The following is a 24,289-nucleotide window of genomic DNA, read 5'->3' on the forward strand; positions in this document are numbered from 1 at the left end:
AAGTCACTTAAATGTGCCAAACTTGCCGCTGCCAGCTGGTGGCACAATGCCTATAACTGATTATTGGCATGTAGATGTATTCAGGCCACCACTATTATCAAACATATGAAGTTTGGTGCAGATTGACCTTGGCATGTTTGAGTTAGTGAAATATATGAGATATCCTGCTGCCAACAGGTGGCGCTATGATAATATCTGAAAATTGGTCTTTAGGTGTCTTCAGGCCAGGACTCTTACCAAACCTGTGAATTTTGTGGCAGATCAGATATTTTCAGGCTAAGTTATAACCACTTCTATGTCTATGCAGAAACATCAAACTTTGTCAGGCCACCACGGACATGCCCTTTAATGAAAACTCAAGATCTTCACAATTTAACATCTCTAAGGCCTCAAGATCAGACTGACCAAATATAATGTTGATTTAACTAAATGCAATCAATGCAAGGACTTCAGATAAATGCCAACTGTGAACCAGTATGCTACAAATGATGATAAGAACATGATTCATGATGATAGCAAAATGTTATTATTGCTTCCTTTACATCCACCACTTCTGCTTAAATGTCATTGTTACCTATCTGTACAATTTTTGTGTGGATATTGCTTTGCTGGTGACTCCTGTTATAAGACATCACTCTTAAGTGCTACATAACTAAGAATCAATAAGGAAGACGGTGCCCAGTTGGCACATGCATTCACAGTAACCCTCTGCTAGTTTGGATTTAAAGTTTACAGAATTGAAAGGGTTACACTTTAAAATCAACACACAGACACATACACACAAAATATAAAATGTTGCCATCCAGTTTCATTTGTTAAAATTAACTATATTAGTTAACATGACCAATAAATAAATAGCATTTATTAATGTTAATTAATATTAAGCTAAAAAAAAGTATTCATATAAAGTTTATGTACTGTGAATTAACATGAACATGAACACAGTTCATGTGGGTGTACAGCAATACACAATAAAGTGCTCTATAAACTCTTCATTCTTTCAAAATATCTTTAAAAATCAAGTTTAGTATTTTAACGGGGTGATACATATATATATATTTATAACTGATCTTAAAATTATGGTTTTCAGATGTTTTGAAGAGATAACAGTAACTTTTGTTTTGTTGTCAAAGTTTGTCATAATTTTTTATTATTATTATTTTATATTCAATAAATAACACTATGTAAATATTGTCTATCAATGAAGATAAATTGATCATGCTAAAAAGTTGTATTTTTTTTAAATCTTTTGCTACGTGACTGAATAGGACAAGTTCATGGTACAGTTAAGTAAAAAATAAATAAAAAACAACAACTGCAAAATACGAACAATGAAAGACAAAGTGACCCTTTATATTTTCTCAAAATATCAGACTCTCAAAGATCAGACATATTTATGTAATTAAAATACATATGTGCATTTTTTGTTCAAAGATGGTCTGTAGGATGGATCTCTACTCTGTCACCCTCTCTGCCTCTCACCCCTCCCCCCTGCAATAATGAGCTTCTCTGTGCCTGACTGAACGCACACACATACTGTAGAGACATTCACCAGAGTGACAGCAGGTTTCTGAGTTATTTTTTTAATTTTCTTTAATTCATTGAAGCTTGTATAAAATTTATATTTCCAGCACTTGCTCAGAATGATTAGATCTCTGTGTGAAAAAAGTTTTAAAGAGTTTGGATGCTGCACTTTAAAGATATAAAAAATTAGGGTTATGTTTTTTACTATATCTTTAAAAAATCACCACGTCAACACCGTTCGAGATATCCAAAATCCGCTCGCAATTTAACATCTTCAGAATCTTCTCTTCATGTTAAAAAAGTTTGGTGTGAACAGCTGGTTGTTCTTAGGAGTAGTGTGAATTTGTTTACTACCTGATTTTTCAAAAAATCCACCTTCAAATCAAAATAGCCGGCTTTCTGTTGGTCTTAGCTAATGAGTTTGATTTAGAAAGTTGTCCAGATTGATGAGAACAATATATGTACAGAGTTTGGTGACTGTAGGAAAAACTAACCCCCCAACTTTTGTCGAAAGATGGCGCTATAGAGTGCCTGCTCCACGCCCATTTATGACCTTTTGCCAGTGTCTAACTATCATTAATATTGATGTGTGTGTTGAGTTTCATGAAATTCTAAGCATGTTATCTGCCTCGAAAAGACAGGAATGTAATTTTAAAGTTTGACACGTTGCCATGGCAACAGCATTTGATTTATTATCGACCCCTTTACATATTCTTTATCGGCCGTGTTTTGACATGATTTTGATGAAGTTTAAAGAAAATCGAGTAAAATTAAGAGGCTGATTTCAAAGCATTTTGAAAATGACACGTTTCCTGCTGCCAGTTGGTGGCGCTATAACTTTGACTCATAATAGTCACATTTATGGAATCGGCATCATACAAGGAACAAACTGGTGAAGTTCCATCAGAATCAGGCAATGTGTGCAACAGTTATTAGACACTTCCTGTTTCTCATTTCTCGCCATAACTTTGTCGCCTTGCCACGGCCAAACCGTTCGAGATATCAAAAATCTCCTCCCAATTTAGCGTCCCCAATGTCTTGAGATCATGCTGACCGAGTTTGGTGACAATCCCATGGAATTCCTGGGAGGAGTACGTTAAATTCCAGAGCATGCGCTTTTTAAACAGCCCTAAATATCTCACTTCCTGTTGCGTGGAGCCCATGACATAGAGTACAAAAGTTGTTCAGCTCGATGAGTTCTATATGTGTACCGAGTTTCATATCAATACGCGCAAGTATGTGTGCGCAGTACATCAAGTTTTCAAACTGTGTTCCAGGGGGCGCTGTAGAGGCCCTGAACCACGCCCGGGTCCCAGCCTCTGTGGCGTCCGGACGACGGCAGATTCCGACGTGTGTGCAAATTTTCAAGAGTTTTTGAGTATGTTAAGGCCCCCAAAAGTGCCCCAACGGTTGAAAAAAAATAAAAAAAACAAAAAAAAATTAAAGCTGCAAGCAGCGATGAACGGGCCCTCGCACCCGGGCTCACCGCCGACCGGTGGCTTTAGGAAAACAGCAAACGGTGGGCAGTATGCTTTTAATACAGTAAATATATGAGAAATATGTCATAAGTCATTTAAATGTGCCAAACTTCCCATTGGCAGCTGGTGGCGCTATGCCTATAAATGATTATTGGCATGTAGATGTGTTCAGGCCAGCACTATTATCAAACATATGAAGTTTGGTGCAGATTGACCTTGGTATGTTTGAGTTAGTGAAAGATATGATATATCCTGGTGTCAACAGGTGGCGCTATGATAATATCTGAATATTGGCCTTTAGGTGTCTTCAGGCCAGGACTCTTACCAAACCTCTGAAGTTTGAGGCAGATCAGACATTTTATGGCTGAGTTATTACACCTATGTCCATGGCAAAACAACAAACTTTGTCAGGCCGCCACGGACACGCCCTTTACTGAAACTCAAGATCTTCACAATTTAACATCTCTAAGGCCTCTAGATCAGACTGACCAAATATAATGTTGATTTCATTAAATGTCTAGGAGGAGTTTGCTATAAACCTAATCCCCTGCAAGGACTTCAGATAATGCCAACTGTGAACCAAATGTGAACATTTTCCCTATATTCTGATGATGATGATGATAAGAACATGTAATTCATGATGATAACAAAATGTTATTATTGCTTGCATTACATTCACCACTTCTGCTTAAATCGTTACCTATCTGTACAATTTGTCTGTGGATATTGCTTTGCTGGTGACTCCTGTTATAAGACATCACTCTTAAGCGCTACATAACTAAGAATCAATAAGGAAAACGGTGCACAGTTGGCAAATGCATTCACAGTAACCCTCTGCTAGTTTGGATTTTAAGTTTACTGAATTGAAAGGGTTACACTTTAAAATCAACACAGAGACACATACACACAATATATAAAATGTTGCCATCCAGTTTCATTTGTTAACATTAACTATATTAGTTAACATGAACAATAATTAAATAGCATTTATTAATGTTAATTAATATTAAGCTAAAAAAAAGTATTCATATATTGTTTAAAGGTAAATTAGTATCTTTTAGTTTATGTACTGTGAATTAACATGAACATGAACACAGTTCATGTGGGTGTACAGCAATACACAATAAAGTGCTCTATATACGCTTAATTCTTTCAAAATATCTTTAAAAATCAAGTTGAGTGTTTTAATGGGGCGATATATATATAACTGATCTTAAAATGATGGTTTTCGGATGTTTTGAACAGATAACAGCAAAGTTTGTTTTGTTGTCAAAGTTTGTCTTGAAATTTTTAATTATTATAATTTTATATTCAATAAATAACACTATGAAAATATTGTCTACAATGAAGATAAATCACTCATGCTTAAAAGTTGTATTTTTCTTAATCTTTTGCTATGTGACTGAATAGGACAAGTTCATGGTACAGTTCAGTAAAAATAAATAAAAAACAACAACTGCAAAATACAAACAATGAAAGATTTAATGACCCTTTATATTTTCTCAAAATATCAGACATATTTATGTCGATTACGCTACAGCAATGTGCATCTTCCTCAAAGATGGTCTTAAGCAAAACAGCATGTTCCACTGGTCTCTCTCCCTTACACCCCTCCCCCCTTCAGTCACTCTTCAGTGACTCAATGGTGACTGAACACAGACAGGCACAGGCAGAGTGACAGCAGGTTTCTAATTTCTTTTTTTAATTTTCTTTAATTCATTGAAGCTTGTAGAAAATTTATATTAACAGCACTTGCTCAGAATGATTAGATCTCTGTGTGAAAAAAGTTGTAAAGAGTTTGGATGCTGCACTTTAAAGATATAAAAAAAATGACGGTTATGTTTTTTACTACATCTTTAAAAAATCACCACGTCAACACCGTTCAAGATATCCAATATCCGCTCGCAATTTAACATCTTCAGAATCTTCTCTTCATGTTAAAAAAGTTTGGTGTGAATAGCTGGTTGTTCTTAGAAGAAGTGTGAATTTGTTTACAGCCTGATTTGTCCAAAAAAACACATTCAAATGGAAATATCCGGCTTCCTGTTGGTCTTAGCTAATGAGTTTAATTTAGAAAGTTGTCCAGATTGATGAGAACAATATATGTACAGAGTTTGGTGACTGTAGGAAAAACTAACCCCCCAACTTTTGTCAAAAGATGGCGCTATAGAGTGCCTGCTCCACGCCCATTTATGACCTTTTGCCAGTGTCTAACTATCATTAATATTGATGTGTGTGTTGAGTTTCATGAAATTCTTAGCATTTTATCTGCCTCGAAAAGACAGGAATCTAATTTTAAAGTTTGACACGTTGCCATGGCAACAGTATTTGATTTATCATCGACCCCTTTACATATTCTTATCGGCCGTGTTTTGACATGATTTTGATGAAGTTTAAAGAAAATCAAGTAAAATTAAGAGGCTGATTTCAAAGCATTTTGAAAATGACACGCTTCCTGCTGCCAGTTGGTGGCGCTATAACTTTGACTCATAATAGTCACATTTATGGAATCGGCATCATACAACGAACAATCTGGTGAAGTTTCATCAGAATCCGGCAATGTGTGCAACAGTTATTAGACACTTCCTGTTTCTCATTTCTCGCCATAACTTTGTCGCCTTGCCACGGCCAAACCGTTCGAGATATCAAAAATCCCCTCGCAATTTAGCGTCCCCAATGTCTTGAGATCATGCTGACCGAGTTTGGTGACAATCGTATGGAAATCCTGGGAGGAGTACGTTAAATTCCAGAGCATGCGCTTTTTACACAGCCCTAAATATCTCACTTCCTGTTGCGTTGAGAAAATGACATAGAGTACAAAAGTTGTTCAGCTCAATGAGTTCTATATGTGTACCGAGTTTCATATGTGTACGTTCAAGTATGTGTGCTATATGGCCCTCAAAATTCCAGGGGGCGCTGTAGAGTCCCCTTGCCACGCCCCGGTACCAGCCTCTGTGACGTCCTGATGGCCGCAGATTCCGACATGTGTGCAAATTTTCAAGAGTTTTTGAGTATGTTAAGACCCCCTTAAGTGCCCGGAAGGTTAACAAAAAATAAAAAAAAATTAAAGCTGCAAGCAGCGTTGACCGGGCCCTCGCCGTCTGGCAGTCGCCATCCCGATAGCATCAGGAAAACGGTGCCCAGTTGGCACATGCATTCACAATAACCCTTTGGACTAACCCTAACTGTCTCTCCTCCTGTCTGACTCTTTCTCTTACCACCCATCCCACCTCCTTACACTCAGCCACTTACCACACAAACACACACATAGAGTGCAGAGCAGAGTGAGATCAGATTTGTTTTTTAATTTTCTTTCATTCGTGGAGTTTTATATAATTATGAAATGAACTGTGTTTAATCAGAATGAATAGTTATTTGTATGAAAAAAGTTTCAAAGAGTTAGGATGCTGCACTTTAAATATATAATAAATCATTGAAAATTGAAAATGGGAAATGAAATTCTAGGCACGCTATCTGCCTCAAAAACACAGGAAACAAATATTTGAATGTATTTTGTATTTTTTTTTTATTTGCCATGGCAACAGCATTTGATGCATCAGTGACGCCTTTACAGACTCTCATCGGCCGTGTTTTTACATCATTCTGATGAAGTTTAAAGAAAATCGAGTACAAATATATTGTTCGTTGTTCGTTCGTGTGTTAGTTCATTAACCAATGTTAACAAAAGAGACCCTATTTTAAATAGTTACCATGTTTTATGATCTACATCCATTTTTTTATATTATTTTAATGATCTATAAGCATCTGTGAAATAATTATAAACAAATATATTAAAAATAAATACATATTTACTTAGTTGATGTGTTTGTTTCTCATTCTAATTAAGTGAACTGAGCAGTATAGTGTCATACTTATAATATTTTTTATTCTATCAGTGAGATTGTATATATGTATATAAATCATATAATTTTTCCTTAAAAGATTAAAAAAATATTTTAATGCTCTTTAAGCACCTATACAAAATAATTATGTAAAAGTACACTGACAGTACAGTCTATATCAACTGATTCTATGGATTATTTCCATTCTTATACACTGAGAATGAGCTAAATAGCATTAGAGGTCAAACGATTCCTTATCTTATGAGGACCTCTAGTGTTCATCCCTGGTATTAGAGCTTTAATCTGACAAATTTATGTGACACTTTTAATGTTTTTGGGGCCTCTGAGCATGATAACATTTTGAAACTACACGTATTTCCTAAGAATTTCTTGTTCTTTATATGTAAAAAGTTTTGATGAGTTAGAATAATGCAATTTAAAGATATATGAAAATAACTCTTCATCTTTTTTATTGTTACTTTCATAAATCACCACATCAACACCGTTCAAGATGTCCCAAAGCCGTTCACAATTTAACATCTTCAGTATCTTGGCATCATGTTGACAAAGTTTGGTGTGAACTGTCTGATTCTGCTGTGAGTGATATGAATTTATTCACAGCTATATTTAAAAACACAGGAAACAAATGTTAAAGTTTGACATGTTGCCATGGCAACAGCATTTGATGTATCAAGGACCCCTTCACAGATTCTCATCGGCCGTGTTTTGATATTATTCTGATGAAGTTTGAAGCAAATTGAGTAAAATTAAGAGGTTGATTTAAAAGCGTTTTGCAAGCAACACACTTCCTGCTGCCAGTTGGTGGCGCTATAACTTTGACTCATAATAGTCACATCTCTGTGATCGGTATCATACGACGAACAAACTGCTTAAGTTTGGTCAAAATCAGATAAAGTGTGTCAAAATTATTAGACATTTCCTGTTTCTCATTTCTCGCCATAATTTGTCGTCCTGCCACGGCCAAACCGTTCGAGATAGCAAAAATCCCCTGGCAATTTTGCATTCCCAATATCTTGAGATCATGTTGACCGAGTTTGGTGGCCATCGGTGGAAAGGTCTAGGAGGAGTATTTCAAATTCCACAGCTTGATTTTTCCAAAAATCCATATTTAAATAAAAATAGCTGACTTCCTGTTGGTCGTAGCTAATGGGTGTAAATTAGAAAGTTGTCCGGCTTGATGAGTCCAATATATGTACCGAGTTTGGTGACTGTAGGACAAAGTAACCCCCCAACTTTTGTCAAAAGGTGGCGCTATGGAGCGCCTGCTCCACGCCCATTTATGGGCTTTTATCAGTGTTTAACTGTCATTAATACAGATGTGTGTGTTGAGTTTCATGAAATTCTAAGCATTTTAAGTGGCTCAAAAACACAAAAAACTAAAGTTAAAGTTTGACACGTTGCCATGGCAACATGATAAAAGTTATGGATAACGCCCTTCACAGATTCTTATCGGCCGTGTTTTGACATTATTGTGATGAAGTTTGAAGCAAATTGAGTAAAATTAAGAGGCTGAGTTTAAAGCGTTTCAAAAACGTCACGCTTCCTGCTGCCAGTTGGTGGCGCTATAACTTTGACTCATAATAGTCACATCTCTGTGATCGGCATCAGACGGTGAACAAACTGCTGAAGTTTGGTCAAAATCAGACAAAGTATGTCAAAGTTATTAGGCACTTCCTGTTTCTCATTTCTCGCCATAAATTTGTCGCCCCGTCACGGTCAAACCGTTCGAGATATCAAAAATCCCCTGGCAATTTTGCGTCCCCAATGTCTTGAGATCATGCTGACCGAGTTTGGTGGCCATCGGTGGAAAGGCCTAGTAGGAGTATTTCAAATTCCATTGCATGCACTTTTTAGACATCCCTGAATAGCCGACTTCCTGTTTGGCGAAGCATGGACTATGAGTGTGAAATTTGTTCGGCCCGATGAGGTCTATATGTGTATGAATTTTGGTGACTGTAGGTCAACCGTTGTGCGCTCCAGAGCCCTTCAAAAGTCGCAATTTTTAACGCTGTGCCATGCCCCCCCCAGGTGACCCCCCCATGTCAAAGTCTGTCCGGCCCTGATGGCCGCAGGTTCCAATGTGTGTGCAAAGTTTCAAGAGTTTTCGTGTATGTTAAGGCCCCCGAAATCCCCCAAAACATTGAAAAAAAAATAATAATAATAATAATAATCCTTAGAAAAACAATAGGGCCTTCGCCCTTTTGGGCTCGGGCCCTAATTAAAGCTGCAAGCAGCGTTGACCGGGCCCTCGCCGTCTGGCAGTCGCCATCCCGATAGCATCAGGAAAACGGTGCCCAGTTGGCACATGCATTCACAATAACCCTTTGGACTAACCCTAACTGTCTCTCCTCCTGTCTGACTCTTTCTCTTACCACCCATCCCACCTCCTTACACTCAGCCACTTACCACACAAACACACACATAGAGTGCAGAGCAGAGTGAGATCAGATTTGTTTTTTAATTTTCTTTCATTCGTGGAGTTTTGTATAATTATGAAATGAACTGTGTTTAATCAGAATGAATAGTTATTTGTATGAAAAAAGTTTCAAAGAGTTAGGATGCTGCACTTTAAATATATAATAAATAATTGAAAATTGAAAATTGAAAATGGAAAATGAAATCATAGGCACGCTATCTGCCTCAAAAACACAGGAAACAAATATTTGAATGTATTTTGTATTTTTATTTATTTGCCATGGCAACAGCTTTTGATGCATCAGAGACGCCTTTACAGACTCTCATCGGCCGTGTTTTTACATCATTCTGATGAAGTTTGAAGAAAATCGAGTACAAACATATTGTTCGTTGTTCGTTCGTGTGTTAGTTCATTAACCATTGTTAACAAAAGAGACCCTATTTTAAATAGTTACCATGTTTTATGATCTACAACCATTTTTAAATATTATTTTAATGATCTATAAGCATCTGTGAAATAATTATAAACAAATATATTAAAAATAAATACATATTAACTTAGTTTATGTATTTGTTTCTCATTCTAATTAAGTGAACTGAGCAGTATAGTGTCATACTTATAAGATTTTTTATTCTATCAGTGAGATTGTATATATGTATATAAATCATATAATTTTTCCTTAAAAGATTAAAAAAAGATTTTAATGCTCTTTAAGCACCTATACAAAATAATTATGTAAAAGTACACTGACAGTACATTATATATCAACTGATTCTATGGATTATTTTCATTCTTATACACTGAGAATGAGCTAAATAGCATTATTGTTCAAACGATTCCTTATCTTATGAGGACCTCTAGTGTTCATCCCTGGTACTAGAGCTTTAATCTGACAATTTATATGACACTTTTAATGTTTTTGGGGCCTCTGAGCATGATAACATTTTGAAACTACACATATTTCCTAAGAATTTCTTGTTCTTTATATGTAAAAAGTTTTGATGAGTTAGAATAATGCAATTTAAAGATATATGGAAATAACTCTCCATCTTTTTTACTGTTACTTTCATAAATCACCACATCAACACCGTTCAAGATATCCCAAAGCCGTTCACATTTTAACATCTTCAGTATCTTGGCATCATGTTGACAAAGTTTGGTGTGCACTGTCTGATTCTGCTATGAGTGATATGAATTTATTCAGCTATATTTTTCCAAAAATCCACATTCAAATCAAAATAGCTGACTTCCTGTTGGTTGTAGCTAATGGGTGTAAATTTTTTGCAAGAAAAAATCTGGTGATCAAAAAATATTAGGCTTTAGTTAAGATCTGTTAGTTTTATGGACAGTTAGAATGTTTTGTATATGCAGACAAGGGCTTTATGATGGGCCTGATTTGAATTTAGAAAAAAAAATATTTCTTAAACATGTTTGAAGTTCTTAATAGATTTCACTGTTGCACATTTAGACTTTTTATTTTTTTACAGTAATGTGCTTTTTGCAGTTTGTTTACATGGTGTACATTGGATGCACATATTTATGACTTCTTGTTACAGTTAGGCATGTGCCGGTATCACATTTTCATGCTGCGATTAATTGATTGAGCTTTTATCACGGTATACGGTATTATCACAATATTTTAATTGCTCAGGAGAAATGGATGGAGTGGTGGTGGTGATGGGGGAGGGAACAACTTGCATTAAAAAAACAACTTGCATTATAATAGGTGTAATTGTGATTGTCAAAACATTTGGTAACTAAACAGAATTTTACACAATTTTCACGATTTCAATTCTTGGGATTTGATTTCAATCTTGATTCAATATTGACTCTTTGGATAAAAATTAGGTAGGCTACAGTAGATAGCCTACATATAAATGTTTCACAAGAAAAAAAAAAAATATCTCACATAATGCTGTAAACATACAGAGAGCCCTGTCAGCTGGTATTATTAAAGGTTAAAAATTAACAAATTAAATTAAATACAATTTGGTTTTCATTATAATAACAATTATGACAAGTAAAAATATAATACAAATGTAATATAGTGCATATATTTAGCAAAATACTCCTCTCTATAGCTATTTTTTTCTAGTCAACTAAGGTAAATGTAACGTTCTGTGACATAATTGTTCACCTGCAGTTTTATTGACCTCTTTCCGTGGTTGAAAAACACTGATTGATCGATATTATGTAGGCATATCTTTCGGTAAGTTGTACTGTATCTTTAAATAAAAAGTAACAGATGATCGGTTTACTTGAACTGAAGCGCTACAGCGATCGGTCACGTCACATTTACAAGCATCAAAAATTGTCAGAATTTTGTAATAAAATGGACAGAACCTGAGAGCTGAGAATTGTTTTCATATCAAAAGTAACCTGCTCTGTTCTAGTAGTCTGTCGGTCTCCATGTTCTCTTTGCTCCGTGATTTTTCTCTGTGTGAGAAAATGGATGCGTGGCGCGAGAGCGTGTGAGAAGTGTAAATTGCGTGAGTCTCACGCTGAATGCGTAGAGTTGGCAGCCCTGCTTTTAGAAGGGGGATAAATCGTCGGCAGTGTTCCTCCTTCCACCATGCTTCTTCTCCATGTGAGGATTGTTTACATTAGACTAGAGTGCGCACTGCGCCGCATGCACACAGTGCTTCTACATGTGGGGATTGTTTACATTCAGAGTGCGCACGTGTTTCGCGCAGCATATACACCGTGTTTAAGCGGTTGATGGAAAATTAACTAATGCGCGTTCTATAAATATAAATTCTGATCTATTATTTTTCACGGTATTTTGAAGTGCCCACGATAACAATATTGTGCATATTCATTACCGCGATTTATTGCATTACCGAATACCGGCACATGTCTAGTTACAGTATTCATTTAAAATAAAAGTTGTTTAAAATAAACAACTGTGTGCACCCTATTATTAATGTAGATGTGTATTTCAGTAATAAACTTAAGTAGGGGAGTTTTAAGTTACCAGGATTTATATCAAAATAGTGATCCCATGTCTGCAAAACTAACATTTTAAATGAAATATTGATAGCTAATCGATATCGAATCGAATATAATCGAATCGAAACCATAAAAATAACAATCGAATCGAATTGCCAAATTGGTCACAATACCCAGCCCTAATTCACATCCTAATGAATAAACAACCAAGAGTTTAAATATTCCCTTCTATCTCCTCCACTCTGACTCTCTCTTTCCACCCATCCCCCCTCCCCACTCTCACCCTAACACTCAACAAACACACACCCACTTACCACGCACACACATAAGTGCAGAGCAGAGAGGGATCAGATTTGTTTTTTTAATTTTCATTAATTCATAGATCTTTGTATAATTATGAAATGAACGGTGTCTGATCAGAATGACTAGTAGTCTGTATGAAAAAAGTTTCAAAGACTTTGGATGCTGCACTTTAAAGATATAATAAAATTACGGCTATCTTGTTTTACTCCGATTTCAATCAATCACCACATCAACACCGTTCAAGATATCCTAAATCTGCTCGCAATTTAGAATCTTCAGAATGTTGGCAACATGTCAAAAAAGTTTGGTGTGAATTGTTTGGTTTTCCTGAGAGAAGTATATAAAATTCCACAGCCTGATTTTTCCAAATATCCACATTCAAATCAAAATAGCCGACTTCCTGTTGATCGTAGCTAATGGGTGTAAATTAGAAATGTTTCTGGCTTGATGAGATCAATATATGTACCGAGTTTGGTGACTGTAGGACAAACTAAACCCCCAACTTTTGTCAAAAGGTGGCGCTATGGAGCGCCTGCTCCACGCCCATTTATGGGCTTTTATCAGTGTCTAAATATCATTAATACAGATGTGTGTGTGAAGTTTCATGAAATTCTGAGTATTTTAAGTGGCTTCAAAACACAAAAAGCTAAAGTTAAAGTTTGACACGTTGCCATGGCAACATGATAAAAGTTATCGATAAGGCAATTCACAGATTCTCATTGGCCGTGTTTCAACATTATTGAGATGAAGTTTGAAGCAAATTGAGTAAAATTAAGAGGTTGATTTAAAAGCATTTAGAAAACGTTGCGCTTTGTGTTGCCAGTTGGTGGCGCTATAACTTTGACTCCTAATAGTCACATCTCTGTGATCGGCATCATAAGATGAACAAACTGCTGATGTTTGGTCAAAATCAGACAAAGTGTGTTAAAGTAATTAGACACTTCCTGTTTCTCATTTCTCGCCATAACTTTGTCGCCCCGCCACGGCCAAACCGTTCGAGATATCAAAAATCCCCTGGCAATTTTGCGTCCCCAATGTCTTGAGATCATGCTGACCGAGTTTGGTGGCCATCGGTTGGAAGGTCTAGGAGGAGTATTTCAAATTCCATTGCATGCGCTTTTTAGACATCCCTGAATAGCTGACTTCCTGTTTGGTGAAGCACGGACTGTGAGCACGGAAGTTGGTCGGCCCGGTGAGGTCTATATGTGTATGAATTTTGGTGACTGTAGATCAATTGGTGTGCGCTCCAGAGTCCCTCAAAAGTCGCAATTTTTAACGCTGTGCCACGCCCCCCCCAGGTGACCCCCCCATGTCAAAGTCTGTCCGGCCCTGATGGCCGCAGGTTCCAATGTGTGTGCAAATTTTCAAGAGTTTTCGTGTATGTTAAGGGCCCCAAAATCACCCAAAACATTGAAAAAAAAATAATAATAATTAAAGCTGCAAGCAGCGATGAACGGGCCCTCGCACAAGTGCTTACCACCGACCGGTGGCTTTAGGGACACAGCTTATGGTGGGCAGTATGCTTTTAATACAGTAAAAATAGGAGAAATATGTCAAAGTCACTTAAAAGTGCCAAATTTCCTGCTGCCAGCTGGTGGCGCTATGCCTATAACTGATTATTGGCATGTAGATGTGTTCAGGCCAGCACTTTTATCAAACATATGAAGTTTGGTGCAGATTGGCCTTGGTACGTTTGAGTTAGTGAAAGATATGATATATCCTGCTGCCAACAGGTGGCGCTATGATAATATCTGAATATTGACATTTAGGTGTCTTCAGGCCAGGACTCTTACCAAACCTGTGAAGTTTGAGGCAGATCGGATATTTTATGGCTGAGTTATAACAACTTCTATGTCCATGGCGAAACATCCAACTTTGTCACAGACACGCCCTATAACGAAAACTCAAGATCTTCGCAATTTAACATCTCTAAGGCCTTTAGATCAGACTGAGCAAATATAATGTTGATATCATTAAATCTCTAGGAGGATTTTGCTATAAACCTAACCCCCTGCAAGGACTTCAGGGGGCCAACTGTGAACACATATGCTACATGTTCCCTATATTCTGATGATGATGATGATGATGGTGATGATAAGAACATGTAGTTCATGATGATAACAAAATGTTATTATTGCTTGCATTACATCCACGCCCTGCTTAAATATCATCGTTACCTATCTGTTCAATTTTTGTGTGGATATTGCTTTGCTGGTGACTCCTGGTATTAGACATCACTCTTAAGCGCTACATAACTAAGAATCAATTAGGAAAACGGTGCCCAGTTGGCACATGCATTCACAGTAACCCTCTGTCAGTTAGGATTTAAAGTTTACTGAATTGAAAGGGTTAAACTTTAAAATCAACACACAGACACATACACACAATATATACAATTTTGCCATCCAGTTTCATTTGGTAACATTAACTATATTAGTTAACATGAACAATAACTAAACAGCATTTATTAATGTTAATTAATATTAAGCTAAAAAAAGTATTTATATATTGTTTAAAGGAAAATTAGTATCTTTTAACATTATGTACTGTGAATGAACATGAACACAGTTCATGTGGGTGTACAGCAAAACACAATAAAAATGCTCTATAAAAGCTTCATTCTTTTAAAATATCTTTAAAAATCAAGTTGAGTATTTTAATGGGGCGATATATATATAACTGATCTTAAAATTATGGTTTTCAGATGTTTTGAACAGATAACAGCAAAGTTAGTTTTGTTGTCAAAGTTTGTCTTGAAATTTTTAATTATAATTTTATATTCAGTAAATAACACTATGCAAATATTTTCTATCAATGAAGATAAATCGCTCATGCTAAAAAGTTGTATTTTTCTTAATCTTTTGCTATGTGCCTGAATAGGACAAGTTCATGGTACAGTTCAGTAAAAAATACATAAAAAACAACAACTGCAAAATACAAACAATGAAAGACTTAGTGACCCTTTATATTTTCTCAAAATATCAGACTCTCAAAGATCAGACATATTTATGTAATAAAACTACATATATGTGTATTCCTTCCTCAAAGATGGTCTGCAGCATGGGTCACAGCTCTCTCACTCTCTCTCCCTCTCACCCCTCCCCCCTGCACTGTGCTTCACTCACTCTGACACACACACAGAGACATTCAGCCTGCTGAGTGACAGCAGATTTCTGATTTCTTTTTTAAATTGTCTTTAATTCATTGAAGCTTGTATAAAATTTATATTAACAGCACTTGCTCAGAATGATAAGATCTCTGTGTGAAAAAAGTTTTAAAGAGTTTGGATGCTGCACTTTAAAGATATAAAAAAATTAGGGTTATGTTTTTTACTACATTTTTAAAAAATTACCACGTCAACACCGTTCGAGATATCCCAAATCCGCTCGCAATTTAACATCTTCAGAATCTTCTCTTCAGGTTAAAAAAGTTTGGTGTGAACAGCGTGTTGTTCTTAGGAGTAGTGTGAATTTGTTTACAGCCTGATTTTTCCAAAAATCCACATTCAAATCAAAATAGCCGGCTTCCTGTTGGTCTTAGCTAATGAGTTTGATTTAGAAAGTTGTCCAGATTGATGAGAATAATATATGTACAGAGTTTGGTGACTGTAGGAAAAACTAACCCCACAACTTTTGTCAAAAGATGGCGCTATAGAGTGCCTGCTCCACGCCCATTTATGACCTTTTGCCAGTGTCTAACTATCATTAATATTGATGTGTGTGTTGAGTTTCATGAAATTCTAAGCATGTTATCTGCCTCAAAAAGACAGGAATCTAATTTTAAAGTTTGACACGTTGCCATGGCAACATCATTTGATTTATCATCAACCCCTTTACACATTCTCAACGGCCGTGTTTTGACATGATTTTCATGAAGTTTAAAGAAAATCAAGTAAAATTAAGAGGCTGATTTCAAAGCATTTTGAAAATGACACGCTTCCTGCTGCCAGTTGGTGGCGCTATAACTTTGACTCATAATAGTCACATTTATGGAATCGGCTTCATACAACGAACAAACTGGTGAAGTTTCATCAGAATCAGGCAATGTGTGCAACAGTTATTACACACTTCCTGTTTCTCATTTCTCGCCATAACTTTGTCGCCTTGCCACGGCCAAACCGTTCGAGATATCAAAAATCCCCTCGCAATTTAGCATCCCCAGTGTCTTGAGATCATGCTGACCGAGTTTGGTGACAATCCTATCGAAATCCTGGGAGGAGTACGTTAAATTCCAGAGCATGCGCTTTTTAAACAGCCCTGAATATCTCACTTCCTGTTGGGTGGAGCCTATGACATAGAGTACAAAAGTTGTTTGGCTCAATGAGTTCTATATGTGTACCGAGTTTCATATGAATACTTGCAAGTATGTGTGCGCAGTACATCAAGTTTTCAAACTGTGTTCCAGGGGGCGCTGTAGAGGCCCTGAACCACGCCCGGGTCCCAGCCTCTGTGGCGTCCGGACGACGGCAGATTCCGACGTGTGTGCAAATTTTCAAGAGTTTTTGAGTATGTTAAGGCCCCCAAAAGTGCCCCAACGGTTGAAAAAAAAAAAAAAAAAGAACCCTTAGAAGAACAATAGGGCCTTCGCCCCTTTGGGCTCGGGCCCTAATAATAATTAAAGCTGCAAGCAGCGATGACCGGGCCCTCGCCATATGCGCAGTCACCATCCCGATAGCATCAGGAAAACGGTGCCCAGTTGGCACATGCATTCACAGTAACCCTCTGCCAGTTTGGATTTAAAGTTTACAGAATTGAAAGGGTTAATTAAAATCAACACACAGACACATACACACAATATTTAAAATTTTGCCATCCAGTTTAATTTGTTAACATTAACTATATTAGTTAACATGAACAATAATTAAATAGCATTTATTAATGTTAATTAATATTAAGCTAAAAAAAGTATTCATATATTATTAAAAGGTACATTGGTACATTTATTTATATTTGTTAAAAATATTTGTGGGTTCATGTATTAATAATACATAATAAGGGCATTCTTAAGGCATTATAATGAATGCATAATAAATTATAAAAAACCTTATAATATGTTGTATCATCTCATGAGCATTCATAAGAACAGTTTCAATGTATTAGAATTTTTACTTTTTTTATTATAGCTTTTATGAGTATGATTACCTCTTCATAGTTATAATGTATAAGTCTCATATTTTGCCATCTTACTGATGTCACTTTACTTAAATCATACAAAGACCACTTATAAGTAATAATAATAATAATTCTCAAATAGCCATTAGATCAGGTATCAGATCAGATGAATGTATAATATGATCAGTTTAATTATTTTGATGGTACCCGTTAGACAGCTTTTTATAAGTAACTCTGCAACTGCATGTCAGCTAGCAGTAATTATTATTTGTTGTGGTAAATATATGCTAACACTGTATTTAGACAGTTCCCCAAAAGACAAACTGATTATAAGTAACTTTGCAAGAACATGAACCTTCTACTTAGCCTAACATTAAACTAAGTCTACACTGTAAGGAGTGTTAGTTGGTGAGAGTTAGTTGTTAATAGTCAATAGAATAGAGTATAATGTAAACAAAATAAATCTAATATGATATAGTCCATTACAAATGAAGTAGGTTTAAAATGGTGTCTACTGTGTGTTATAAATAATCATAATCTTAAAAGTTATAACCTCTAATATTTAAGTATTATAATGTATGATAATTGTTGTTATGAATATTCATTGGATGATATAATATATTATACGTTTTTTTATAATGCATTATGCATTCATTATAATGCATTAGAAATACCCTTATAATAGGGGCTTCATAGAAAGTGTTACCAAATCAGTGAGAGACAAACAAAACATTTCATAATTTTTCATTAAAAAATAACTAATTTTTTATGCTTTTTAGTGTTTATTTTAAAATTATGTAAAAGTATTCTGACAGTACAGTACAGTACATAACAACTCCAAATAAATCTATGCATTTGTTTCCTTGTTGCACATTGAGAATGAACAGAATAGGATTAGAGGTAAAAAAATATTCCTTATCATACGAGGACCTCTGGTGTTCATCCCTTGTATTACAGTCTTCATTTCTCCCTCTCTCACTTCTGGATACTTTTAATGTTTTTGGGGCCTCTGAGCATGATACAATTTTGATACCGAGCGTATTTTCTAGGAATGATTTGTTCTTCATATATACAAAGTTTTGAAGAGTTGGTATTAGGCACTTTAAAGATATATGAAAATGAATGCTACTTTTTTTTTACTGTGACTTTAAAAAATCACCACATCAACACCATTCAAGATATCCCAAATCCGCTCACAATTTAGCATTTTGAGTATATTCTTATCATGTTGACAAAGTTTGGTGTGAACTTCTTATTTCTGCTTTGTTTAGTATGATTTTATTTACAGCCTGATTTTTCCAAAAATCCACATTCAAATAAAAATAGCCAACTTCCTGTTTATTATAGCTAATGAGTGTTAATTAGAAAGTTGTCCGGCTTGATGAGACCAATATATGTACCGAGTTTGGTGACTGTTGGCAAAACTAAACCCCCAACTTTGGTCAAAAGGTGGCGCTATAGAGTGCCTCCTCCACGCCCATTTATGGGCTTTTATCAGTGTCTAAATATCATTAATACAGATGTGTGTGTTGAGTTTCATGAAATTCTAAGTATTTTAAGTGGCTCGAAAACACAAAAAACTAAAGTTAAAGTTTGACACGTTGCCATGGCAACATGATAAAAGTTATCGATAATGCCCTTCACGGATTGTCATCGGCCGTGTTTCGACATTATTGGGATGAAGTTTGAAGCAAATTGACAAAAATTAAGAGGCTGATTTAAAAGCATTTAGAAAACGTTGCGCTTTCTGCTGCCAGTTGGTGGCGCTATAACTTTGACTCATAATAGTCACATCTCTGTGATTGGCTTCATACGATGAACAAACTGCTGAAGTTTGGTCAAAATCAGACAACGTGTGTCAAAGTTATTAGACACTTCCTGTTTCTCATTTCTCGCCATAACTTTGTCGCCCCGCCACGGCCAAACCGTTCGAGATATCCAAAATCCCCTGGCAATTTTGCGTCCCCAATGTCTTGAGGTCATGCTGACCGAGTTTGGTGGCCATCAGTGGAAAGGCTTAGGAGGAGTATTTCAAATTCCATTGCATGCGCTTTTTAGACATCCCTGAATAGCTGACTTCCTGTTAGGCGAAGCACTGACTTTGAGCATGAACGCTGTTCAGACCGATGAGGTCTATATGTGTATGAATTTTGACAACTGTAGGTCATCCGGTGTGTGCTCCAGAGTCCCTGAAAAGTCGCAATTTTTAACGTGATGCCACGCCCCCCCCCAGGTGACCCCCCCATGTCAAAGTTTGTCCGGCCCTGATGGCCGCAGGTTCCAATGTGTGTGCAAAGTTTCAAGAGTTTTCGTGTATGTTAAGGGCCCCGAAATGACCCAAAACATTGATGAAATAATAATAATAATAATAATAATTAAAGCTGCGAGCAGCGATGAACGGGCCCTCGCACCCGGGCTCACCGCCGACCGGTGGCTTTAGGAAAACAGCAAACGGTGGGCAGTATGCTTTTAATACAGTAAATATATGAGAAATATGTCATAAGTCATTTAAATGTGCCTAACTTCCCATTGGCAGCTGGTGGCGCTATGCCTATAAATGGCATGTAGATGTGTTCAGGCCAGCACTATTATCAAACATATGAAGTTTGGTGCAGATTGACCTTGGTATGTTTGAGTTAGTGAAAGATATGATATATCCTGGTGTCAACAGGTGGCGCTATGATAATATCTGAATATTGGCCTTTAGGTGTCTTCAGGCCAGGACTCTTACCAAACCTCTGAAGTTTGAGGCAGATCAGACATTTTATGGCTGAGTTATTACACCTATGTCCATGGCGAAACATCAAACTTTGTCAGGCCGCCACTGAAACTCAAGATCTTCACAATTTAACATCTCTAAGGCCTCTAGATCAGACTGACCAAATATAATGTTGATTTCATTAAATGTCTAGGAGGAGTTTGCTATAAACCTAATCCCCTGCAAGGACTTCAGATAATGCCAACTGTGAACCAAATGTGAACATTTTCCCTATATTCTGATGATGATGATAAGAACATGTAATTCATGATGATAACAAAATGTTATTATTGCTTGCATTACATTCACCACTTCTGCTTAAATCGTTACCTATCTGTACAATTTGTATGTGGATATTGCTTTGCTGGTGACTCCTGTTATAAGACATCACTCTTAAGCGCTACATAACTAAGAATCAATTAGGAAAACGGTGCACAGTTGGCAAATGCATTCACAGTAACCCTCTGCTAGTTTGGATTTTAAGTTTACTGAATTGAAAGGGTTACACTTGAAAATCAACACAGAGACACATACACACAATATATAAAATGTTGCCATCCAGTTTCATTTGTTAACATTAACTATATTAGTTAACATGAACAATAATTAAACAGCATTTATTAATGTTAATTAATATTAAGCTAAAAAAAAGTATTCATATATTGTTTAAAGGTAAATTAGTATCTTTTAGTTTATGTACTGTGAATTAACATAAACATGAATACAGTTCATGTGGGTGTACAGCAATACACAAAGTGCTCTATAAACGCTTAATTCTTTCAAAATATCTTTAAAAATCAAGTTGAGTGTTTTAATGGGGCGATATATATATATAACTGATCTTCAAATGATGGTTTTCGGATGTTTTGAACAGATAACAGCAAAGTTTGTTTTGTTGTCAAAGTTTGTCTTGAAATTTTTAATTATTATAATTTTATATTCAATAAATAACACTATGAAAATATTGTCTACAATGAAGATAAATCACTCATGCTTAAAAGTTGTATTTTTCTTAATCTTTTGCTATGTGACTGAATAGGACAAGTTCATGGTACAGTTCAGTAAAAATAAATAAAAAACAACAACTGCAAAATACAAACAATGAAAGATTTAATGACCCTTTATATTTTCTCAAAATATCAGACATATTTATGTCGATTACGCTACAGCAATGTGCATCTTCCTCAAAGATGGTCTTAAGCAAAACAGCATGTTCCACTGGTCTCTCTCCCTTACACCCCTCCCCCCTTCAGTCACTCTTCAGTGACTCAATGGTGACTGAACACAGACAGGCACAGGCAGAGTGACAGCAGGTTTGTAGTTTCTTTTTTTAATTTTCTTTAATTCATAGAAGCTTGTATAAAATGGATATTTACACCACTTGCTCAGAATGATAAGATCTCTGTGTGAAAAAAGTTTTAAAGAGTTTGGATGCTGCACTTTAAAGATATAAAAAAAATGACGGTTATGTTTTTTACTACATCTTTAAAAAATCACCACGTCAACACCGTTCAAGATATCCAATATCCACTCGCAATTTAACATCTTCAGAATCTTCTCTTCATGTTAAAAAAGTTTGGTGTGAATAGCTGGTTGTTCTTAGAAGAAGTGTGAATTTGTTTACAGCCTGATTTTTCCAAAAAAACACATTCAAATGGAAATATCCGGCTTCCTGTTGGTCTTAGCTAATGAGTTTAATTTAGAAAGTTGTCCAGATTGATGAGAACAATATATGTACAGAGTTTGGTGACTGTAGGAAAAACTAACCCCCCAACTTTTGTCAAAAGATGGCGCTATAGAGTGCCTGCTCCACGCCCATTTATGACCTTTTGCCAGTGTCTAACTATCATTAATATTGATGTGTGTGTTGAGTTTCATGAACTTCTTAGCATGTTATCTGCCTCGAAAAGACAGGAATCTAATTTTAAAGTTTGACACGTTGCCATGGCAACAGCATTTGATTTATCATCGACCCCTTTACATATTCTTATCGGCCGTGTTTTGACATGATTTTGATGAAGTTTAAAGAAAATCAAGTAAAATTAAGAGGCTGATTTCAAAGCATTTTGAAAATGACACGCTTCCTGCTGCCAGTTGGTGGCGCTATAACTTTGACTTATAATAGTCACATTTATGGAATCGGCATCATACAACGAACAATCTGGTGAAGTTTCATCAGAATCCGGCAATGTGTGCAACAGTTATGAGACACTTCCTGTTTCTCATTTCTCGCCATAACTTTGTCGCCTTGCCACGGCCAAACCGTTCGAGATATCAAAAATCCCCTCGCAATTTAGCGTCCCCAATGTCTTGAGATCATGCTGACCAAGTTTGGTGACAATCGTATGGAAATCCTGGGAGGAGTACGTTAAATTCCAGAGCATGCGCTTTTTACACAGCCCTAAATATCTCACTTCCTGTTGCGTTGAGAAAATGACATAGAGTACAAAAGTTGTTCAGCTCAATGAGTTCTATATGTGTACCGAGTTTCATACGTGTACGTTCAAGTATGTGTGCTATATGGCCCTCAAAATTCCAGGGGGCGCTGTAGAGTCCCCTTGCCACGCCCCGGTACCAGCCTCTGTGACGTCCTGATGGCCGCAGATTCCGACATGTGTGCAAATTTTCAAGAGTTTTTGAGTATGTTAAGACCCCCTTAAGTGCCCGGAAGGTTAACAAAAAATAAAAAAAAAAAAAAAAATAAGAATCCTTAGAAGAACAATAGGGCCTTCGCCCTTTTGGGCTCGGGCCCTAATAATAATAATTAAAGCTGCAAGCAGCGATGAACGGGCCCTCGCACCCGGGCTCACCGCCGACCGGTGGCTTTAGGAAAACAGCAAACGGTGGGCATTATGCTTTTAAAACAGTAAATGTAGGAAAAATAGATCAAAGTCACTTAAATGTGCCAAACCTCCTGCTGCCAGCTGGTGGCGCTATGCCTGTAACTGATTATTGACATGTAGATGTGTTCAGGCCAGCACTTTCATCAAACATATGAAGTTTGGTGCAGATTGACCTTGGTATGTTTAAGTTAGTGCAAGATATGATATATCCTGCTGTCAATAGGTGGCGCTATGATAATATCTGAATATTGGCCTTAAGATGTCTTCAGGCCAGGACTCTTATCAAACATGTGAAGTTTGAGGCAGATTGGACATTTTATGGCTGAGTTATAACAACTTCTATGTCCATGACCAAACATCAAACTTTGTCAGGCCACCACGGACATGCCCTTCAACGAAAACTCAAGATCTTCGCAATTTAACATCACTAAAGCCTTTTTATTAGACTGACCGATTTTAGTGTTGATCTGTATAAATCTCTTGGAGGAGTTTGTTGTAGAGTACAGCATGACACTTCCTGTTGCCAGCAGGTGGCGCTATGACTATAACTGAATATGGGCATGTAGATGTCTTCAGGTCAGGAGTGTTATCACACATGTGAAGTTTGGGACAGATCGGACATTGTATGCCTGAGTTATAGAAACTTCCTTTTTCATGGCGAAACATCGAAATTTGCGAGACCGCTATGGACACGCCCTCCAATGAAAACTCTAGATCTTTGCAATTTAACGTCACAAAGTGCTTTAGATTACACTCAGCAAATTTGGCGTTAATCCGGATAAATCTCTAGGAGGAGTTCGTTCAAGTACGAGGCCTGAAAATGGCAAAAATGACAAAATTTGCTGAGAAAATTAAAAATAACCGACTTCCTGTTGGGTGTCAAATTTTGCTCCAAGAGGCTTTTTTGTAGGTATTGGACCCTATTTTAAATAGTTACCATGTTTTATGGTCTACAAGCATTTTTAAATATTATTTTAATAGTCTATAAGCATCTGTGAAATAATTATAAACAAATATATTGAAAATAAATACATATTAACTTAG

At 36.3% G+C, this 24,289-nt stretch overlaps 1 protein-coding gene across 1 annotated transcript in view; it reads right to left on the minus strand.

Moving 5' to 3' along the window:
* Positions 1–24,289, minus strand: part of nup155 (nucleoporin 155) — a 48,884-nt gene that overhangs the window by 18,628 nt on the left and 5,967 nt on the right. The window lies entirely within an intron of this gene.

Source organism: Garra rufa, chromosome 23, assembly GCF_049309525.1.
Source record: "Garra rufa chromosome 23, GarRuf1.0, whole genome shotgun sequence".
NCBI lineage: Eukaryota > Metazoa > Chordata > Actinopteri > Cypriniformes > Cyprinidae > Garra > Garra rufa.